This window comes from Symphalangus syndactylus, chromosome 1, assembly GCF_028878055.3.
Source record: "Symphalangus syndactylus isolate Jambi chromosome 1, NHGRI_mSymSyn1-v2.1_pri, whole genome shotgun sequence".
In the NCBI taxonomy this organism is placed as follows: domain Eukaryota; kingdom Metazoa; phylum Chordata; class Mammalia; order Primates; family Hylobatidae; genus Symphalangus; species Symphalangus syndactylus.
This window is the reverse complement of record NC_072423.2, coordinates 152,068,690-152,091,387: the sequence shown is the minus strand read 5'-3', so window position 1 is coordinate 152,091,387 and position 22,698 is coordinate 152,068,690. Positions and strand designations below refer to the sequence as shown.

The 22,698-nt window shown below is 44.7% G+C and overlaps 1 protein-coding gene, 1 non-coding gene and 1 pseudogene across 2 annotated transcripts in view; 1 reads left to right on the top strand and 2 right to left on the bottom strand.

Moving 5' to 3' along the window:
• Positions 1–22,698, top strand: part of ERI1 (exoribonuclease 1) — a 95,083-nt gene that overhangs the window by 53,293 nt on the left and 19,092 nt on the right. The gene's annotated exons all lie outside the window — the stretch shown is intronic.
• On the bottom strand, positions 1,047–1,128 carry LOC129461859 (uncharacterized; annotated as a pseudogene).
• Positions 14,910–14,971, bottom strand: LOC129461468 (U7 small nuclear RNA). The gene has a single exon (XR_008650561.1). It is a non-coding gene; the product is annotated as a U7 small nuclear RNA (small nuclear RNA).

The window sequence follows — 22,698 nt, the reverse complement described above, 5'->3', positions numbered from 1 at the left end:
TAACCAGTTTGTGGTTTGAAAAACAAGTGTTAGGCATCTTTTCATTTGCTGGTTCATCAAATATTTTTTATGCGCCCTCTATGAGCCAGACACTGTTTTAGGCACAGTGAAAAAGACAAAAATCTCTCTTTGTATGGACTGTACATTCTAGTGGGGAGAGGAAGAAAGTAAACATCCTTAAGTCTGTTGTCAAATAAATTAAAAGATGTTCATTGCTTTAGGAAAATGAGCATCAAGGGTTGGGGGTGGTTTGGAGAACAGTGGAGGGTGAAACCTGCTGCAGATGTAAAGTGTGGTCAGGACAGAGCCCAGCAAGGGGGTGAGAGAGTCTTGGGAGCCGCCTGGGGACACTGCGTCTGGCAGAGGCACCAACCATGGGGAAGAACAGTAGGAAACCAGGATGGCCAAAACGGGGCAAGCAATCGGAGGAATAGGAGTTAATGTCACAGAAGTCCGGGGGGGTGGATCTCATAGGGCCTTGGGGGCCGTTGCAGGCATTTGGGCTTTCCTAAAGGTGAGATGGGAGGACCAGAAGGTTTTCAGCCACAAGAGTGATGACATCTGTCTGGCGTTTGAAAAGAGTAGCTCTGGCTGGCTGCCGCATTCAAAACAAGCTGCAGGGAGTCAAAGGCAGGAGCTGGAGAAGAGGGCGGAGCAGACAGACTGCTGCAGATTACCCAGAGCCCTCACGTGGCCCTGGAGCTGGTGAGTGAAAAGATCCAGGAATACGGCAGAGATGATGGGGATTTCCTGATGGAGTGAATGTGCACTGAGAGAAAGGGTGGAGCCGCGGGCAGTTTCTATTTAAGGCCTCGTAGTTTGCTATGTGCCCATGGTCCCTTAACTAATGTCTGAGCATTTCCAGAGTTAAACCAGGAACACATTTACTCACGGGGCTAGCTCCAGGTATGAAGGGCATGATAACTAATCCCTGCCAGGAGAACTCAGAAGGGGCAATGGTTTTATCCATGTTAATGAGGTGATGAATAAAAATGATAATGACATTGTGGCATTTGGTCCATTCTTTGATGATCTTCATATATTCCTGTTTAACATTTTTTTCTCTACACGTTTAGAGAAACTTCTCTAGCAGCGAACTACAGAAATGATTCCTGAAAGTATCGTCTTCTGTTTAACTTGACTTAATTGAATTAGGACAGTTATTTCCTATCTTGGCAACCACATGTGGATCTTATACAAGATTTATGCATGACTTCTTTGCTGTTGTTGTTAAAACAACTCAGCAAAATAAAATTCCAGTTCATCGTTGGACAACATTGTTTCACACATCTGTGAAATAGGCCAAAAAAATAAATAAATAAACAGCAACTTCATAGACAAATAAATAAATCTTTTATCTTTGGCCTTTTTAACCGTCTCATACAAACCAACTTTCATGTGCGTCGGTGTGAAGAGACCACCAAACAGGCTTTGTGTGAGCAACAAGGCTGTCTATTTCACCTGGGTGCAGGTGGGCTGAGTCCGAAGACAGAGTCAGCGAAGGGAGATAGGGGTGGGGCCATGTTATAAGATTTGAGTAGGTAAAGGAAAAGGGGGTTGTTCTCTAGCAGGCAGGAGTGGGGGTCACAAGGTGCTCAGTAGGGGAGCTTTTGAGCCAGGATGAGCCAGGAGAAGGAATTTCACAAGACAATGTCATCAGTTAAGGCAGGAACAGGCCATTTTCACTTCTTTTGTGGTGGAATGTCATCAGTTAAGGCAGGAACCGGCCATCTGGATGTGTACGTGCAGGTCACAGGGGATATGATGGCTTAGCTTGGGCTCAGAGGCCTGACATTCCTGTCTTCTTATACTAATAAGAAAAATAAAATGAAATAGTGGTAAAGTGTTGGGGTGGCGAAAATTTTTCGGGGTGGTATGGAGAGAGGATGGGCAATGTTTCTCAGGGCTGCTTCGAGTGGGATTAGGGGCGGCGTGGGAACCTAGAGTGGGAGAGATTAAACTGAAGGAAGATTTTGTGGTAAGGGGTGATATTGTGGGGTTGTTAGAAGAAACATTTATAGAATTATTGGTGATGGCTTGGATACAGTTTTGTATGAATTGAAAAAAGAATGGAATAAGACAAGGAGAAAAACAGGTATTAAATGACTAAGAATTGGGAGGACCCAGGACATCTGATTAGAGAGTGCCTAAGGAGGTTCAGCACAGCCTTGCCAGCCAAGATTATTTATGTACTTCAAGAGTTAAGAGTGGTGGTTTGGGGATAGCACCAGGAGATATCAGCTGCCATGGCCTGGAGAAACAGTGTAAACCGGCAGTGTAAACAAGAGCAGGGTGTGTATAATTAGTTGAGAATGGTAAATAGGAGTGTGACTAGACAGAAGATAGTAGGGATGACGAGTTTTTTGGGGCACAGTCCAAGTTGGTCTGGTGTCTGGAATGAGACTGGGGCTTAATAAAAAGGAGCGTCCATACAGGGGCTCAAATGGGCTGTACCCTGTAGCGTTCGGAGGACAGGCCTGAATTCTGAGAAGGGAAAGTGGTAAAAGTGTTGTCCAGTCCTTTTTAAGTTGGAGGCTGAGCTTGGTGAGGTGTGTCTTTTTTTTTTTTTTTTTTTGAGGTGTGTCTTTAAAAGACCATTAGTCTGTTCTACCTTTCCTGAAGATTGAGGATGGTAAGGGGTATGAAGGTTCCACTGAATACCAAGAGCCTGAGAAACTGCTTGGGTGATTTGACTAGTAAAGGCTGGTCCGTTATCAGACCGTATAGAGGTGGGAAGGCCAAACCGAGGAATTAGTCTGACAGAAGGGAAGAAATGACCGCAGTGGCCTTCTCAGACCCTGAGGGGAAGGCCTCTACCCATCCAGTGAAAGTGTCCACCCAGAGTAAGAGGTATTTTAGTTTTCTGACTCGGGGCATGTTGAGTAAAGCTAATTTGCCAGTCCTGGGCGGGGACAAATCTCCGAGCTTGATGTGTAGGGAAGGGAGGGGGCCTGAAGAATCCCTGAGGGGTAGTAGAATAGCAGATGGAACACTGAGAAGTGATTTCCTTGAGGTGAGATTTCCATGATGGAAAGGAAATGAGAGGTTCTAAGCGACGGGTTAGCAGCTTGTAACCTACATGGAAGAGGGTATGAAATGACGACAGAATAGAATGGGCCTGTGAGGCTGGAAGGAGATATTTTCCTTGGTCTAAGAACCATTTGCCTTGTGTGGGAAGAGATTGATAGGTGGAAGTTTCAGTGGGGCAGTAGGTGGGAGTGACCGATGTGAAGGGGAAAAACTGGCCGTGAGGGACAGAAGTTGGAGAGCTAGCTGTTTGTCTAGCCACCTTATCAGCATAAGCGTTGCCTAGAGCAATGGGATCTGATGCCTTTTGATGCCCCTTGCAGTGAATGACCCCGGCTTCCTTTGGAAGTAAAGCCGCCTTGAGTAGAGTTTTTATTAAAGAGGCATTAATGATGGAGGACCCTTGTGTAGTGAGGAAACCTCCTTCAGCCCATATGACCGCATGGTGGTGCAGAATATGAAAGGCATATTTAGAGTCAGTATAGATATTGACACGTAGTCCTTTTGCAAGAGTGAGGGCTTGAGTTAAGCCAACTAGTTTGGCTTGCTGAGAGGTAGTGGAGGGGGGCAGAGCGGTAGCCTCAATGATAGATGTGGAAGATACTACAGCATAGCCTGCCTTTGCTGGTGAGTGGTGATTAGGCCTGGTGGAACTGCCATCAATAAACCAAGTATGATGAGGGTGAGAAACAGGGAAGAAAGAAATATGGGGAAATGGAGTGAATGTCAGGTGCATGAGAGAGATACAGTCATGAGGGTCAGGTGTGGTATCCGGAATAATGTGGGAGGCCGGACTGATGTCCGGGCCAGGAACAACGGTAATTGTGGGAGACTCAACAAAGAGTGAGTACAGCTGAAGGAGCCGGGGAACAGACAGTATATGCGTCAGGTGTGAGGAAGAAAATAGACTTTGGAAGTTAGGAGAGCTGTAGAGAATGAGTTGAGCATAGTTTGTGATTTTAAGGCCTCTGAAAGTATTAAAGCAGCGGCGGCCGCTGCATGCAGACATGAGGGCTAGGCTAAAACAGTAAGGTCAAGTTGTTTGGACAGAAAGGCTACAGGGTGCGGTCCTGGCTCTTGTATAAGAATTCTGACCGCACTAACCATGCCTAGGAAGGAAAGGAGTTGTTGTTTTGTAGAAGGGGTTGGGGTTTGGGAGATCAGTCGGACACGATCAGCAGGGAGAGCACACGTGTTTTTACGAGAATTATGCCGACATAGGTAACAGATGAGGAAGAAATTTGGGCTTGACTGAAGTAATGGGGGCTGTCTGTGAAGCTTTGCGGCAGTACAGCCCAGGTAATCTGCTGAGCCTCATGGGTGTCAGGGTCAGTCCAAGTGAAAGCGAAGAGAGGCTGGGATGAAGGGTGCAAAGGAATAGTAAAGAAAGCATGATTGAGATCTAGAACAGAATAATGGATTGTGGAGGGAGGTACTGAGGATAGGAGAGTATATGGGTTTGGCACCATGGGGTGGATAGGCAAAACAATTTGGTTGATAAGGCACAGATGTTGAACTAACCTGTAAACTTTATCTGGTTTTAGGACAGGCGAAATGGGGGAATTGTAAAGGGAGTTTATCGGCTTTAAAAGGCCATGCTGTAGCAGGTGAGTGATAACAGGCTTTAATCTTTTTAAAGCGTGCTGTGGGATGGGATATTGGCATTGAGGTGGGGTAAGGGTGATTAGGTTTTAATTGTAAGGGGTGCATGATCGGTTGCCAAGGAGGGAGTAGAAGTATCTTATACTTGTGGGTTAAGGTGGGGGGATATGAGAGGAGGAGGCGACGGAGGTTTGAACTGGGGAAAATGGCAGCAGTGAGGTGTGGCTGTAGTCCAGGAACAGTCAGGGAAGCAGATAATTTAGTTAAAATGTCTTGGCCTAATAAGGGAGCTGGGCAGGTGGGGATAACTAAAAAAGAGTGCATAAAAGAATGTTCTCTAAGTTGGCACCAGAGTTGGGGAGTTTTAAGAGGTTTAGAAGCCTGGCCGTCAATACCTACAACATTTATGGAGGCAAGGGAAACAGGCCCTTGAAAAGAAGGTAATGTGGAGTGGGTAGCCTCTGTATGGATTAAGAAGGGGACGGACTTACCCTCCACTGTGAGAGTTAACCACAGCGACTGTGATGGTCCGGTAGGCTTCTTAGGCGATTGGGTGGTGTCAGTCTTCAGCTGGTAAGCCGAGAAGATCTGGGAAGGAGTCAGAGAGCCTTGGGCCAGAGTTCCAGGGGCTCTGGGAGTGGCTGCCAGGTGAGTTAAACAGTCTGATTTTCAGTGGGGTCCCACACAGATGGGACATGGCTTAGGCGGAATCCTGGGCTGGGGGCATTCCTTGGCTGAGTGGCCAGATTTCTGGCACTTATAGCGAGCTCCTGGGGGAGGAGGTTCTGGAGGAACCCCTGGCAGCTGCGGTTCAGGTGTTTGGAGTTCTTGTGTGCTGGATGTGTGGCTGGGGTTTGTCTCACAGTGGAGGCAAGGAATTGCAACTCAGAAATATGCTGCTACTTTGCTGCCTCTACTCTATTATTGTACACCTTGAAGGTGAGGTTAATTAAGTCCCGTTGTGGGGTTTGAGGGCCGGAATTTAATTTTTGGAGGTTTATTTAATGTCGGGAGCAGATTGGGTAATAAAATAAAATGTATATTGAGAATAAGACGGCCTTCTGACCCTTTAGGGTCTAGGGCTGTAAAGCGTCTCAGGGTTGCTTCTAAAGGGGCCATGAACTGGGCTGGGTTTTTTATATTTGATGAAAAAGAGCCTAAACACTAACTGATTTGGGAGAGGTCGGATAAAGAAAAAGGAGCATTAACCTTGACTATGCCTTTAGCTCCAGCCACCTTTTTAAGAGGAAATTGCTGGGCAGGTGGGGAGGGCTAATCATGGAACGAAAATGTAAGCCAGACTGGGTGTGAGGAGGGGAGATGATAAAAGTATTAGAGGGTGGAGGGGAGTGGAGGCTGAGGAAGAATTGGGACCTAGCTCGGCCTGGCAAGGAGAGGAGAGGTCAGATGGGTCTGTAGAAAAGGAAGATTAGAAAGACTCAGCGACGCTTGGGGTTGGGATTGAGGGGACACACGGGAGGGAAAGAGGGAAGATTTGGGACGAGTTGCATTGGGCACAGAGACTACAGAGGGACTGATGTGTAAAAGGATGCCTGGACATCAGGCACCTCAGACTGTTTGCCCATTTTACGACAAGAATTATTTAGATCTTGTAGGATGGAAAAATTGAAAGTGCCATTTTCTGGCTATTTGGAACCACTGTCAAGTTTATATTGGGGTCAAGCAGCATTGCAGAAGAAAATAAGGCGTTTAGGTTTTAGGTCAGGTGTAAGTTGAAGAGGTTTTAGGTTTTTAAGAACACAGGCTAAGGGAGAAGAAGGGGGAATGGAGGGTGGAAGGTTGCCCATAGTGAAGGAGGCAAGCCCAGAGGAAAGATAGTAGAGACATGGAGGGAAAGGGTTCGGGGGTTCTTACCCTCCAGAAAAGCGGGAAAGGGGTCGGGGTATGGAAATAAAGGTTGGGCCACAGAGATAAGAGGTCAGGGTGTGGATATAAGGGATCGGGATGCAGAGATAAGAGGTCAGGGCATGGAAATAAGGGATCGGGACACAGAGATAAGAGGTCAGGGCGTGGAAATAAGGGATCGGGGCACAGAGATGAGAGGTCGGGGCGTGGAAATGAGGGATTGGGGGTTCTTGCCCCCTAGAAAAGTGGTACTTGCTGCTAAGGGTGAAGGAGAAGGGGTTGCAGGGTTCTTGCCCCCCAGAAAAGCAGAGAAGGGGTAGAGACACGGAGGGAAGTAGTTGGGGGGTTCTTGCCCCCAAGAAAAGCGGTACTTGCTGCTAAGGGTGAAAGACCAAGGCAGGCGTCTCCGCGTGGTCAGACACCTCTGAAATGCAGGTGATTAAACACCAAGGGAAGGCTGCCTTCCCAAGTCCATGACTGGCGCCGGAGTTTTGGGTCCACGGATAAAACGTGTCTCCGTTGTCTCTACCAGAAAATGAAAGGAATTGAAATTAAGAGAAGGGAGAGATTGAATGGTGGCATCAAGATTGAAAGGAGAAAGTGTTTGAGGGATAGTGAGAGAGGTTGGAGAAGAGAGTAAGAAGAGACCGCTTACCCGATTTAAAATTGGTGAGTTGTTCCTTGGGCTGGTAGGTCTGAGGACCTGAGGTCGTGGGTGGATCTTGTTCATGGAGCAAAGAGCAGGAGCACAGGGGATTGATCTCCCAAGGGAGGTCCCCTGATCCGAGTCACGGCACCAAATTTCATGTGTATCTGTTTGAGGAGACCACCAAACAGGCTTTGTGTGAACAACAAGGCTGTCTATTTTACCTGGGTGCAGGCTGGCTGAGTCCCAAAAGAGAGTCAGTGAAGGGAGATAGGGGTGGGGCCATTTTATAGGATTTGGGTAGGTAAAGGAAAAAGGGGGGTTGTTCTCTGGCAGGCAGGAGTGGGGGTCACAAGGTGCTCAGTATGGGAGCTTTTGAGCCAAGATGAGCCAGGAGAAGGAATTTCACAAGATAATGTCATCAGTTAAGGCAGGAACAAGCCACTTTCACTTCTTTTGTGGTGTAATGTCATCAGTTAAGGAAGGAACTGGCCAGCTGCATGTGTACGTGCAGGTCACAGGGGATATGATGGCTTAGCTTGGGCTCAGAGGCCTGACACCAACTATCTATACTACAGCTAAGTGCATGTACAAAAAAAGTTACTGGAGTGCTCAGAATAAGATTGTTTAGTTGTTTTTGCTTCTTTCTGCGAGGTTTCTTTTGTCCTTTGAGGTTAACCACAAGTCTGAAGTAGGACAGAGGATGCTCAGGAGGTGGGTTTGATCACCTGAGATCATTAAAAATGGCCGACTCCTGGCTGGGCACGGTGGCTCACACCTGTAATCCCAGCACTTTGGGAGGCCGAGGTGGGCGGATCACAGGTCAGGAGATGGAGACCATCCTGGCTAATGTGGTGATACGCTGTCTCTACTAAAAATACCAAAAATTAGCCGGGCGTAGTGGCAGGCGCCTGTAGTCCCAGCTACTCAGGAGGCTGAGGCAGGAGAATGGCGTGAACCCGGGAGGCGGAGCTTGCAGCGAGCTGAGATTGCACCACTGCGTTCCAGCCTGGGAAACAGAGTGAGACTCCGTCTCAAAAAAAAAAAAAAAAGGCTGACTCCTGACAATATGTGCAAAAATATAAAAGGAAACTAAAAAATACTAACAAATCTCCTTTTAAAATTACTTAAAAAAAAAAGCAGGGCCTTGGAAGTGTTGATTCTTTTTTCCTCTCCTGTTGCAAACTCATGTTGTGGTTTTGGGCGGGTGGTGGAGAGTGTGTTACCAGCAGGTGGCGCTGTCGGCAGTGGCTGGGACTCACTCCGAGGTGACCACGACTAGTTTCTGAGAAGGGAAGTGGAGGGTGAATAGGTCACGGCCGCCTTTTTTTTCTTTGACTTTTGTGCTGTCTGGCTATCCTCCTCATCTTCTGCTTCGCGATATCAGCACCACTATCTTCTTTATCTTCAGTGCCCTGTTTGCCACCAGGTGCTTTAGCTTTTTCATTCGTCTCCACCCTCTTCCTTGCCTCCACCTTCTTCCTCCTCCTCTTCCTCCCCACCTTCTTCCCCTTCTTTGTCCTCCTCATCGTCAGCCTCATCTCCCCATTTTCTTCATTGGGATTCCCACTAGCAGGGGCATCTCTTCCCCTTTCTCCACCTGCACAACTTCCTTCTTCTCCTTTAAGTGGTTGGTGGTCATCTCAGAGTTGGTGTCCACAGATGGACGTCTGTGACGCAGTGGGCTCTGCGGTGATCCCATGCGCTGGTTAACAAGAAAGCAAGAGTTTGAGAACTCTACCAATAGAATGGGGACAATGCAAAGATGGCTTTTCAGAGCGGCCAGTGGGCACCTGATGACTTTTGAACTCACCAACACTGGCAGTGATTTGATTTCGTGTTCATCTGGCCTTTGGGTTGTTGGGCACAGTGAAGGAGAGTGACAAATGACAGGCAGAAAGGAATCAGATGCATGACTTTGTGAAGATGTAGGACATTTTGTTATTCAAGGAATGTTCAGTTATGAGTGCTGGTCATTGTTTTTAAAGGAAGGGACATACTTAACATTTTAAGTATTCTGTTTTCTTACCTGAAATTTAAAAGAAAGGAAGAAATAAGAGGTCCGGCAGCCCCCACTGCAGAGACTAAAATGTGACAAGCGGGTGAGTTGAGAGGGAAACAGCTGGCTGGTTTATCTCTGTGGTGGCTTCTATTTTGGGAAAGTTGGTGATCGCATTGCCTCACTGTTCTGATGTTCTCAGTGGCCTCAGCTGAGGTGCAGTGGAGTGAGGGGTGGAGGAAGCACAAACGGTGACAGTCATTCCAGCTGCCTTGCAACCTGGCAGATGGGAATAAACGGCCGTGAACTGGGAGAAGATTTGATGGCTGCCCATTGCTGCATAAACCTGGCCAAGCCATTTTACACTTGTAAGCCTCAGTAAAAGAGAAATCATTCTCATTGCCCTACCTATTTCTAAAAATCTCATGAGTCTCCAAAATTGCAAGTGATATGACATAAAATTGTTTTGGGAACACTAAAGACCTATGCAAATATAAGCCCCCATTATTGATTTAGCTGCAGGCTACGTCATTCATACACATGAAGTATGTTATACTCAAAGACTGCATACACGTTCCTGTATCAGCCTGAAATCTGTATTAAGTTTTCTAGATATAAAGAGTCCATTATTTTATGACTGGAATTTTCCTGTTCTATGTACTTGTTTATTACAAAGGTCATGGTAGGATTTCATTTTTAACCTGTGCAGACGTGCGCGTGTGTGTGTGTATGTGTCCAATGTCAATAGTAGGAGGGAAAAAAGAAAGGTGACCTAGCCTGGGCAACATAGTGAAACCCCATCTCTACAAAAGATGCAAAAATTAGCTGGTCATGGTGACATATACCTATTGTTCTAGCTACTTGGGAGACTTAGGTGAGAGGATCACTTGAGCCCAGGACCTCGAGGCTGCAGTGAGCCAAGATCGCACCACTGCACTCCAGCCTGAGCAACACAGTGAGACCCTGTCTCAAAAAAAAAAAAAAAAAAAAGGTGACAAGACCTTCCATAAAATGGATAAGGCCTTACAGATGATCCAGTCCAATTTCCTCAAGTTTTAAAGAAGCTGGGTTCCATGGTATTAACTGAATGATTTCAAGATTACACAGCTAGTTTGAGCAAAACTGGGACAGGTCTCCAAGTCAACAGACTCCTGCCCCAGCAGGTTTTTCTACCTCATTTTGCTTCTTTCACATATTTTACAATTTTGCCATGCATATGAGCACAGAGAGTTACGCTGCAAATACATACACACACACACACACACACACACACACACACACACACATATATACACACAAATATTATATAACATTCTTTCCTCAACAGTCTCCTTCCCCCAAGAAAGAAGTTTCCACTAAACCTTGAACAATTTTACTCAAAGCTTTATGGCTAAAAAAGTGGAGGAAGCAGAGAACATATATTTTCAGAGCAACATCTAATCCAGAATTGCTTTTCTCCTTAGCCCTTAATTAACTTTTTTAAATTCAAAAATTTTCTCAGATATATCTAAAATAGTATTATATACAACTGGTCTGAGACTGTCTCAGATTTAAAGAAGCATTTCTGGAAATCTCGCCCAACAACTTCCCTCACACCTCATGTGGCTGTCCTGCCCTTGGGGAAAGTAGGTTGGGTTTCATGGTGTGCTTTTAGTAGAGGCTCTCTTTCTCTCTCCCTCCTTTTTGGAGGCAGAGTCTCATTCTGTTGCCCAGGCTGTAGTGCAGTGGCATGATCATAGCTCACTGCAGGCCGGAATCTCTGGACTCAAGTGATCCTCCTGCCTCAGCCTCCCTAGTAGCTGGAACTACAGGTGTGTGCCATGACGCCTGGCTAGAGATTCTCTTATGAATGCTGAGTGGAGCCTGGATTGGTGGGATCGCTGGCCAGTTGCCACAGGGGTCTTTATTGAGCACCAAGCAAAGCAACCTCCTCCCTCGCCTGTAGGGTCCTCATATCCATGTTTGCTTCTCTTTCTAGGATGCATTGTGTCTGAATTTATCTTCTTTCTTTATTTGTGTACATATGTATTGTCTTACTCTCTCTTCATTAGCATGTAAGCTTCCTGAGAGCAGAGAGCTGGCTTGTGTTGTTCACCTGCATACCTTCAGTGACCAGAGAGTGATTGGCACTCTTTCTAAATTTTTTTTATTTTATTATTAGTTTTTGAGACAGGGTGTCTTTCTGCCACCCAGGCTGGAGTACAGTGGTGCCGTCATGGCTCACTATAGCCCTGACTCCCTGGGCTCAAGCAATCCTCTTGCCTCAGCCCTCCCTAGTAGCTGGGACTACAGGTGTGCACCACCATGCTTGGCTAATCTTTTTATTTTTTATAGAGATGAGGGCCTCGCTGTGTGGCCCAGGCTGGTCTCAAAGTCCTGGGCTCAAGCCATCCTCCCACCTCGGCCTCCCAAAGTGCTGGGATTACAGGGAGGAGCCACCACACCAGCTACTTTTAATATGTATTAAAAGGATGAAAGGATTGTGGGGTTAACGGTTTGAACATCTCAGTCCATATTCTCCAATCACCTTCCCAAATACGTCAGAATTCACAATCCCATTAGGAATGTCCAGGAGGCTCTTTTCCCTTGAATCTTCTCTGAAGCTGGGTGGGATAGTTTTTGAAATCCTTGTTAATATGATAGGAAAATTTTTAAAAGCCCTCATATTTTAATTTACATTTCTTTGTTGCAATGTATTTTAGAAAGATTTTTATTCCAACAGATTTTTAAAAGGTGTGGTAACATTCTGTTATGTCAGTACCTCCTTTGGTAATCTTCCCTGGCAATGCTGGATGGATTAAAGGGGACTGTGTTAGTTATGGGCATCAAACATGTATGAAAGTATTTTAAGAAGTATAAACAAGTTATGCAATCAGAATGATTTCTTTTGCTCAAGATGAGAGTACGGAAGACAATGATTTCACTCAAATAGCACTTGTAAATTACTCTAATGCTTGCCACCTAAGTGACAAAAATCTTTCGTATCTCAGCATCGTGCAGTATACACATGTAACAAACCGGCACATGTACCCCCTGAATCTGGAATAGAAGTTGAAATTATTAAATAAACAGGTAAAAAAAAAAAAAGTAAAGTACTACTTTACAAATGTGGGAGCAGGAGGAATTATAGAGAAGAAAATGATTATACTATTGAACATATTATTTCCTCCCTGAGTATTTTAACTATTGTAAGTCAACAGAGCAATTTGTAGGTTTTAGAAAGTTGCTCCAGTCATTCTGATTATTGATTAGTTTTGCTTAATTTTAGATAGTCTGTTACGGCCGGGTGGAGGTGGCTCATACCTGTAATCCCAGGACTATGGGAGGCTGAGGTGGGTGGATCACCTGAGGTCAGGAGTTTGAGACTAACCTGGCCAACATGGTGAAACCCTGCCTCTACTAAAAATACAAAAACTAGCTGGGCATGGTGGCGGGCACCTGTAATCCCAGCCACTCGGGAGGCTGAGGCAGGAGAATCACTTGAACCTGGGAGGCAGAGGTTGCAGTGAGCTGAGGTTGCACCACTGCACTCCAACCTGGGTGACAGAGTGAGACGCTGTCTCAAAGAAAAAAAAAAACAAAAACACCAAACCAAAACTAAAAAGACTATTAAAAATAACAACAATAAAAAAGAAATGACATATATGTATAAAAATGAAGTACTCTAAAGAAGCAGGGTGTGGTGGCTCCCACAGATAATCATAGTCCTTTGGGAGGCTGAGGCCAGAGGATGGCTTGAGCCCAGGAATTCAAGGCTACAGTGAGCTGTGATCCCACCACTGAACTCCAGCCTGGGCAACAGAACAAGACCTTGTCTCAAGAAAAACAAAAAGGACTCTAAAGATATTTGAGACACATTGGCAGGTTCCGAACTACTAGTATGGAACAGAAAGAAGGAAACTGATTGACTCATTTCCCAACTACTTACTCACCCACGGAACATTCGTAATGCACACACTCAGGACTCATTGCTCATAACGATCAAGTAGCCCACGTACGCAGTGGAGTCCATCCTTGCATATGCACACAGAAAGAGGACATTTGGCATCTGAAAGAATCGGGTTCAAGTTGCATGTCTGTAGATCAAAGTAAAAATTTTAAAATAATTTTTACTAAAGCTCCATGAACCATGTTTGTAACTTGGGGATGAATTTGTTTGAAATCTGGTTTTTCCTCACCATTTTTGCAGCCCATGTGTGCAGGGCTGGGCAGGGAATTGTGGTGGTGGCCCCGGGTGGCAGGGCTGGGAGCTGGGACAGAGACTTACAAGGGCACCCATGGCTGCTGTCACTCTGTACCTCTGCAGAGACTGCAGAGTGAACGGGCTCTATTTTCTCTCCACCCAGTTCTTCTGGGTGTTTTGGTCTGTTGATTTTCCAGTTTCCCAAAGCAACATATCTTTCTTGGCCTGTTTGGAAAGAGAACTGTTGCTAAGATTATTGAACTCGCAAGGGAAAGTTCTTGTGTTTACAGCTGTCTAATGCAGGGCATTATTCTAAGCAGACGATTGCATTGTTTTAGACATCTACAAGGTCAGTTTTTTCTAACCACTGTAATAAATCTAATGATAACCAGTTAACTTGACAAAGCCATTTCTCAAAGCAGCTTCAGTGTTTGATAAATACTTTTCCTTTTCTGGAATTTCTATTCTAGTTATTACATTTGGAAGTAGAATGCACACGCATCACAAAATGCCTAAACTTTAAGCTCGCTCGGTGGAATTCAATATGATTAAAAGCAGCAAGTATTTAAGTTTCTAGTAATGCCAGCTCTATGTGAGAAGTTTGGGGAACATCCAAGAAATGTAAGTCTTGTAAATGATGTCCTAATTATGAAAAGAAATAAAAACACCTTTTCCAGTTTTCAGTTTCCAGTTCATTCATCTGTGGAATGCTTTCTCCAGATAGGACGGGATAATTGACTCCTTTAACTTGGTACCCCATTCTGCAGGGAAACGGGAAAAGTCCTCCCCTGTGGCTCACTCTATAGCCAATGCCTTCCTTTAAAGAGTTCAAACTGTAACACCTTCATCACAGCTTTAGTTTTTGGGCTCCAACAGAGCAAGGTGATTCAACTTTGGAAATAGAATGACAGAGAGAGACTGGGTGCAGTGGCTGATGCCTGTAATCCCAGCATTTTGGGAGACCAAGGTGGGAGGATTGCTTGAATCCAGGAGTTCAAGACCAGCTTAAGCAACATAGTGAGACCTCGTCTCTACAAAAGACGAACAAAATTAGCAAGCGTGGTGGTGTGTGCCTGTAGTCCTGCCTACTTGGGATGCTGAGGTGGGAGAATCATTTGAACCTGGGAGGTCGAGGCTGCAGTGAGCGAAGATTGCACCACTGCATTTCAGCCTGGGTGACAGCAAGACCCTGCCACACACATACACACACGCAAAAATGACAGAGAGGCAGAATTCTCCTAAGTGGAAATGAAATACAGAATACCATGGTTTAGTGTTCCTGTAGTTCTTTCTCTAGCATTTGATAATAGCTTTCTTTTTGAGTGATCAGTGACCTTTGGTTTTACCTCACAGCCCTGTGAGGTTGCTGTGTTGAGTCTTGTTTTCAAACCACATTGACTGTCCTCTCTAGTGGCTTGAAGGTTTTTGTTATTATTTTAAAAAGCTTTATTGATATATAATTCACATACCATACAATTCACTCATTTGAAGTGTACATTTCAATATTTGAAAGCCTATTCACAGCATATGCGCAACCATTACCACAGCCAATTTTAGGATAATTTTTTTCTTTCTGTTTTTTCTGTGGGGGCTTTACAGTGAAAACCAGAAAACCTGCTAGACAAATTCCAAAAGAGCTGTAACACGCGATTTCAGAACATTTAATCACTTCAAGAAGAAACCTGAAGGATCCTTCCATTGCCGCCTCTATCTCTGTCCCCTCCAGCCCTCAGCAACAATTAATCTACGTTCTTTCTTTAAAAAAAAAAAAAAAAAAATCTTTGAAGGCTTCGTAAATCAGCCCTTTGATTTAAATCTCCTTTTCACTCCGCCACTATTTTTGATCAATTCTTCACCAGAGCTTCATCTTGACATGTGCTCTGCCCTTCGGCCGATGCCACTGAGCTAAGGAACAGAGTGACCCCTCACCCTACTCCCGACAGAAGCAGCCCCAGAGAGAGAAGTGGAGGGTCAGGGTCAGGGTCAGCACCGAGTGTGCTTGGGGAACTGAAAGTCTTGACTTAGCCTTGAGGACCTCCTCGGCCTTGTACCCCTTCCTTCAGCTCCACCTGCTGGGATGCATCTTTTGGCCTCCTCTGAAGTACAAAAACATTTTGTTGTCTACCTGCTCACTGTATTTTCGCCCCGTGGTTTTCTTTAATTTATGCCCCTCTTCTACTCTGCTGGCCTTCGGGATTTTTTTATTTTTATTCACCACACTCATCAGGAAACAAATGCATAATCCTTCATGCGGCTTCTGCTGTCAGTCATTTTGAATCTTGGTTGCCTTCTCAGCCATAAACTTTATCACCCGGCCTCATGCCTTCGACTTTGTCCTTGATTTTGGAAGTGCAGTGAATCAACATTATTTATCTTTGCAGAAGGCTGTATGTTAACCACCACATAGAAGCATTAATCTGTCAAATCGTCCCAAAGATGCAAGGCACTATTTGTTATTGAAGAGGAGACTTCTTTATTGAAGGGTATTGTCCACTCTTAGTAAGGTATCTCAACTTATGATCCCAAATACTTCCAAGAAGGGCAAGCGTGAGAGAAGGTACAGTTGGGGGTGTCTGGGGGACAGGTCCATTACTGATGGACAGGTTAGCAAGTAGAGCATTGTAAAGGAGATCAGTGAAGTAAGATTTTCATAAAATAACAAGTAGAGGGCCGGGCGCGGTGGCTCACGCTTGTAATCCCAGCACTTTGGGAGGCCGAGGCGGGCGGATCACAAGGTCAGGAGATGGAGACCACGGTGAAACCCCGTCTCTACTAAAAAATACAAAAAAATTAGCCGGGCGCGGTGGCGGGCGCCTGTAGTCCCAGCTACTCGGAGGCTGAGGCAGGAGAATGGCGTGAACCCGGGAGGCGGAGCTTGCAGTGAGCCGAGATTGCGCCACTGCACTCCAGCCCGGGCGACAGAGCGAGACTCTGTCTCAAAAAAAAAAAAAAAAAAAAAAAAAAAAAAAAACAAGTAGAATATTGGTGAATTTCCAGTTCACTTGTTAACTATTCCATATTCAAATATTGTTTCGAAGAGGCATTAACTCAGGCTTTAAAAAATGTTGCTGAATCAGTGTGCAGGAGGGAAAAAAATAATTTTAAAATGTCGCTGAAAAATTATATTCTTCTGGTGGGAAATAATTATACTCTTCTGTTATTAGAAAGCCTATTATTTCTTAAATAGGCTTAAACATATTTCAGTTAATCTTTCTGTATGCAATCAGGACTCTTAAGACTGACACGAAACTACATAGAATCCAGTACACCTTTTGTTTAGGGTCTTTGACTTATTCACAACTAACTTCATAAAAAGTCAAATCCTATCAAATACCTTATAAAAGACCACGACTAAGTAAACATTGTACTTTACAAAAATTTTATTTTTAAAATTTATTTTTAAATTTTTATCTTTACAGAGGAGGTCTGGCTATGTTGCCCAAACTGGTCTTGAACTCCCAGGCTCAAGCAATCTTCCTGCCTTGGCCTCCCAAAGTGCTGGGATTGCAGGTGCATAAGCCACCGCACCCAGCCATACTTTTCTGTGTGTGTTATTTTTTCATTTTTTTGTTTTTTTGAGACATGGTCTTGCTCTGTTGCCCACACTGGAGTATGGTGGTGCAATCTCGGCTCACTGCAACCTCCGCCTCCCAGGTTCAAGTGATTCTCCTGCCTCAGCCTCCCGAGTAGCGTGGATTACAGGCACCCGCCACCATGCCTGCCTAATTTTTTTTTTTCTGTAGAGACGGAGTTTCACCATGTTGGCCAGGCTGGACTTGAACTCCTGACCTCAAGTGATCTGCCCTCCTTAGCCTCCCAAAGTGCTGGGATTACAGGCATGAACCACTGCGCCTGATCCATATTTTTAAATTTAAATTTAAGTTTTTATTTTTGAGGCAAGGTCTTGCTCTGTCACCCAGGCTGAAGTGCAATGGCAAGAACACGGCTCACTGCAGGCTTGACCTCCTGGGCTCAAGCAATTCTCTGGCCTCAGTCTCCCGAGTAGCTGAGACTACAGTTACATACTATTATGCCCAGCTAATTTTTTGTAGAGCAACAGCCTATTGCCCAGGCTGGTCTCAAACTCCTGGACGCAAGTGATCCTCCCGTCTTGGGCTTCCAAAGTTGCTGGGATTACAGGCATGAGCCACTGCGCCCAGCCAGTACTTTATATTTATTGTGCCTGCATTTATATGGGAACTTCCTGTCATATTTCCTTTTTAAAAATTTCTAAATTCCTAAAGCCTTAATTAATAGAGCACATCATCCTCTTAAGTTGTCAGTCCTTCTAGGGGAAAAGCAGTATCTCCTGGTGTGGTCTGGTGTGGTCTTAATCTTCAGTGTCACAGGAGCAAGCCTGTCCCCACCAGTGCCACAGTGAGGTGACACAGAAGAGCGCCAGGCACCACGTGTTTACTTGCATTCCTCTGGTCCCGTGGAAGCCCATTATTCCTTTCCTGAATCGTGTCTGAGCCAAAGGCCCTATATGGCCAAGATTCCCTGTTCGGTGATGAAATGCCAGCACATGACATTCTTTCTAATGAGTCACAGTCAATAAAAAATGTTTTCTAAATGAATCTGAGTATGTCTCCACACCAAGCAACACAGAAGAAAAATCTTATCAAACCAAAACATCTTATCAGCTGAGCCCAGACAGACCTTTCACTTTGGCAAGCAAAGTGTAATGCGTTCCCACACAAAGCGAAAACCCAGTCTCTCCTTAGTTTTCCTTGGATACATGTGTTATATACTGTGAGGAAATGAGGGAGACACATATTGGGAATTATTTTCAGGGTTTGGAGACTGATGAGAGATTACCGAGGAGTTTGTGTACAATAATAAGAACACAGCTAAAGACATGCACTTTTGAGAGCTTCCATGTAAACATTAGGTTAATATCACATGCTGAACATTGCTTTTTTTTTTTTTTTTGCAATGCTTTATTTTCATTATGAACATGGTCTTTACATGGAATTGCACTGACCCTATTATTAGAAGTGGAAATTCCTTAGCCAGGCATTTTGTTGTTGTCGTCGCTTCTAAAGAGACTTACAGTGAGCTTAGGAAAGCCGCAGAGAATCCCCACGTCGTGCACACATCAACCACAGACAGGTTCACCCTTTGGGCTCAGGGAAAATGAACATGAACTGAAGAAATAAAATGTAATGATCACCCAGAGTTTAACTATTAGGTTAACTGTTATAGTGAAAGAGAAAAATAATCTTAAAAAATTTTTTATTTATTATTTTTTATAGAGACAAGGTCTTGCCATATGCTCAGGCTGGTTTTGAACTCTTGGGCTCAAGCCATCCTCCTGCTTCAGCCTCTGGAAGTGTTGGGATTACAGGGGTAAGTCACTGCACTTGGCTTTTTTTTTTTTTTTTGAGACAGGGTCTCATTGTGTCGCTCAGGCTGGAGTGCAGTGGCGCAATCATGCAATCATGGCTCACTGCAGCCTCAATCTGCTGGGCTCAAGTGATCCTCCTGCCTCAGCCTCCCAAGTCGCTGGGACTACGGGTGTATTCCTCCATGCCCAGCTAATTTTTGCTGTTGTTGTTGTTTTGTAGAGATGAGGGCTCACTTATTGCCCAGGCTGGTCTCAAACTCCTGGGCTCAAGTGGTCCTCCTACCTCGGCCTTCCAAAGTGTTGGGATTACAGGTGAGAGCCACTGTGCCCAGCCAGAAAAAAGAAAATCTGAAGGAAAAAATACAAGCAAGCCATGTATACACAGTTTTGTCCCCTAAAACTATGGTACAGAAGAGAGTGTATAAATTACAGGACTGGCATCCATAAAATTCCCTAAGGGAAAGATATACAACATCTAGGGTTCATCTGTAAGTCAAAGCAAACCCAAGTCAGAATGAGATGAAGGATTTAAATATGACCAAGGTGCCAACATGTAAATGATACCATAGACAAGTGAGAACTCATCTGGGCCTTGAACTTGACTTTCTCTCAAGTACTCCCAATAAAGTTACCCAGTAAGGAAAAGAGGTGGGTGGGGGATTAAATTCTTATTTGCCAATCAAGAGTTTATTTGTTTAAATTATCCATTGCCTTTGGTAATACAATGTGCTTCTCTTTCTGTGGGAGAAACTACATAGTATCCAGAGAAGGGTGGAAAAGCCACTTCAGTGAGAAATGGCTAAAAAACCGGGCATATTTAACAAGAAGAGAAATCTGAATGAGGACAAGAGGGCTGCCAAGAATCTTTAGGAGGAAATGGGGATGTGTATTCTCCTGTAGTGCTGCAGAAGGCAGGGCTAGGACCACAGGAGAGCTGCCCCACCTTTGAAGGAGCTCTCTGGGGCAGAGTTGATGATTTAGAAGATAGGGATTTATTGTAAGGCCACACCAGTGGAAGGTGGGGACATGGGAATAAAGCCAAAGGTGAGGTAGAGATGGCTGTTAAAGAATGCGGACTTCACAGCTTTCGCTGCCTCCATGCTCTTCCCCTTCCAATCTACCTCATACGCATACCGTTGTTACTTATCTGCTGGTCAGAAGGTTTATTAGCTACCCATTACCTACCAAAGTATGCTGAAACTCCTTTTCCTGGTATTCAATGCTTTCCGTGGTTTTACACTTCTTTTTCAGCCATATCATCAGATTAATTATTTTCTCATGTTCTCCAGTTCTTAAATGTGGCATGCATTTCCTGCCACATTCCTTCCCTGCTTAATTCCCTGCCTGTTGAAAACCTTTAGGGCCCAGCAAAAATTCCACCTGTTTCATGAAACCTATGTAGAGGCAAAGGGAGCTTTCCTTTTACCTTCTGAAGGTTCAATAATTTGAGTCTCTGGAAGAAGCTGACAATAAATTAACAGGAGAAAAGGCATACAAATTTATTATGTGCACATGTGCACAGGAGCCACACAAACTATGACTCAGAGGAAGACCAGGTGACTGAAGATTTTATACCCCACAGAAAAAAATAGGGGCTGGGGGCTCCTGCAGGGTGGTGGTGATGAGATGTGGGAGAGAGAGGGGCAGAAATGCACTGTGAACAAAAGCTGCTTTATCTGCTTATAATGCAGACAAAGTGTCTCAGGCAGCAGCCCTCAGAGGAATATATTGGTAGCCTATGGTAAAAGTCTCTCTGAGCAAGAGGTCAGACCTTTAGTCTATTTTCCTGAGTTAAGCTTCCCTGGCTGATGATTGCACTCCTCTGGAGGAACTTCCCTTAGTCAGATTAGAGAGGACTAGAGAAAGCTCTTCTCTGCATTTTCTACTCTCCAGGTACTCTCAGTCTGAAGTCCAAAGCAGCATTTTGGGGGAATTTTTTCTGAACCCCAACACCGACCCCATCTAACCTTTCTTTATGCCGGGGGAATGCACTGCTTTCTTTCTGTGTTCCCATAATACTCTCATGGTCTTTCTGACACTGATCCAGCCTATCTTTTTTTCTTTTTTCTTTTTCTTTTGAGACAGAGTCTCGCTTTGTCAGCCAGGCTGGAATGCAGTGGCGTGATCTCGGCTCACTGCAACCTCCACCTCCTGGGTTCAAGTGTTTCTCCTGCCTCAGCCTCCCAAGTAGCTGGGACTGCATGCCTGTGCCACCACACCTGGCTAATTTTTGTATTTTTAGTAGAGACAGGGTTTCACCATGTTGGTCAGGCTGGTCCCGAACTCCTGACCTCAAGCAATCCACTAACTTCACCCTTGCAAAATGCTGGGAATACAAGTGTGAGCCACCACACCTGCCCTACCGCCTTATCTTTTTTCTAATTTGGTATCTGTATAGCATTTTTTTTTTTTTTTAGCTCATACAGTATTTTTACAAACACAAGTATTACCTACCTGGAAGAGTAATATTCCCATTTCACAGATAACTCAGGCTTTGAGAGTTTAAGCAACTTAACCATAACCATAGAGCTAATACTTGGTAAGGTTGGAATTCAAACTCCAAGTTTTTTAACCCAAAGTGCAGACTCTGCTTCCCCTCACACTGCTCTGAGGGTGTTTTTTAAGTCTAATCAATATGACAGAGATTTTCAAATTCTGAAGTGCTACTCAGATCAAAAGAGGGTTTTATCCATTAGACTGCAGCCTTGTGGAAGGCAGAGACCAAATCATTTTCATCTGCGCATATAAATGCATATTCTCAGGTCTACCCAGACATGCTGAATCAGTGACTCCAGGGTGGGGTCCAGCAGACTTTGTTACGGCAAAGCCTTCCAGGTATCTGCTGCATGCTCAAAGTCTGAGAACCAAAACTCTAAGAGAAGATTATCTTTTCTCTCTTTTTTTTTTTTGTGGGGCCCTTGTCCTACAGAGACTACAGGGGCATTATGGGATCATTAACAAGTACACAAACCTCAATTCTCAGAGGAGAGAATCGCTACTAGTGCTGAGTGAGCAAAGATTCTATCAGGATAAAAAAATTTAAAGACTAACCTGGCAAGATTATGAGCTCTAAGGGGTGTTGTCTTACCTGGAAGGCAGGTGTCAAGTGAAGCTTTGAGTGGAGAAGGCAAGAAGACAGGATGTTGAAAGGAAAATTCTTTATGGGTGTCACAAAAACTCACAGGGAGGGGAAAAAAGATTTATTGGTGAATTTTAATATGAGAAAGAAATGACAGTTTTGTGAAAAAGGCTATTTACTGAACATTGCTGACAGCAGGCCTTTGGTAAAAGGGTGGAACAATGGGGAGGAGTAGCAAACCTTGAGAGCTGAGGATGAAGCACTGAAGTCAAGGGTAAGCCAGCCCTGATCTCCGGAGCAGAGCTTTAAGTTCCTGTGTCCATTTGATTCCGGAAAACACTAACCTGAGTCAAGCTATAGACGGTTTTCATTTTCCCTAAACAAATGCATTGTTCTAAAGAAGAAAACAATTACATGTGAAGAGTTCCTGGTTTCTTGAAGCTATTTTGAATAATGCAAAAATGTTGGTTGTGACTCTCATTTAAAATGTGTCCAGAATGGGCTAGCAAAAAAGAGGAACTTGCTAAAGTTCAAACGACTGTGTCTATCTAAAAGAAAGAAGCTGAGGCCTAAAATATAATTGGAATAGTTTAGCCAAAGTGAGGACAGCTGCTGGGAAGACTCAGACCCAAGTAGCCTTGGATATGAATTCCATTCGATCTTTGTTATGAGGAGGTTTGTTTGTTTCTTGAGACAGTGTCTCACTGTCTTCCAGGCTGGAGTGCAGTGGATCATGGCTCACTGCAGCCTTGACCTCCCCAGGCTCAGATGATGCTCCCACCTCAGCCTCCAGAGTAGCTAAGACTACAGGTGCACACCACCAGGCCTGGATAATTTTGGTATTTTTTGTAGACACAAGGTTTTGCCATGTTGTCCAGGCTGGTCTTGAACACCTGGGCTCCAGCAGTCCTCCAGCCTTGGCCTCCCAAATTGCTGTGATTACAGGTGT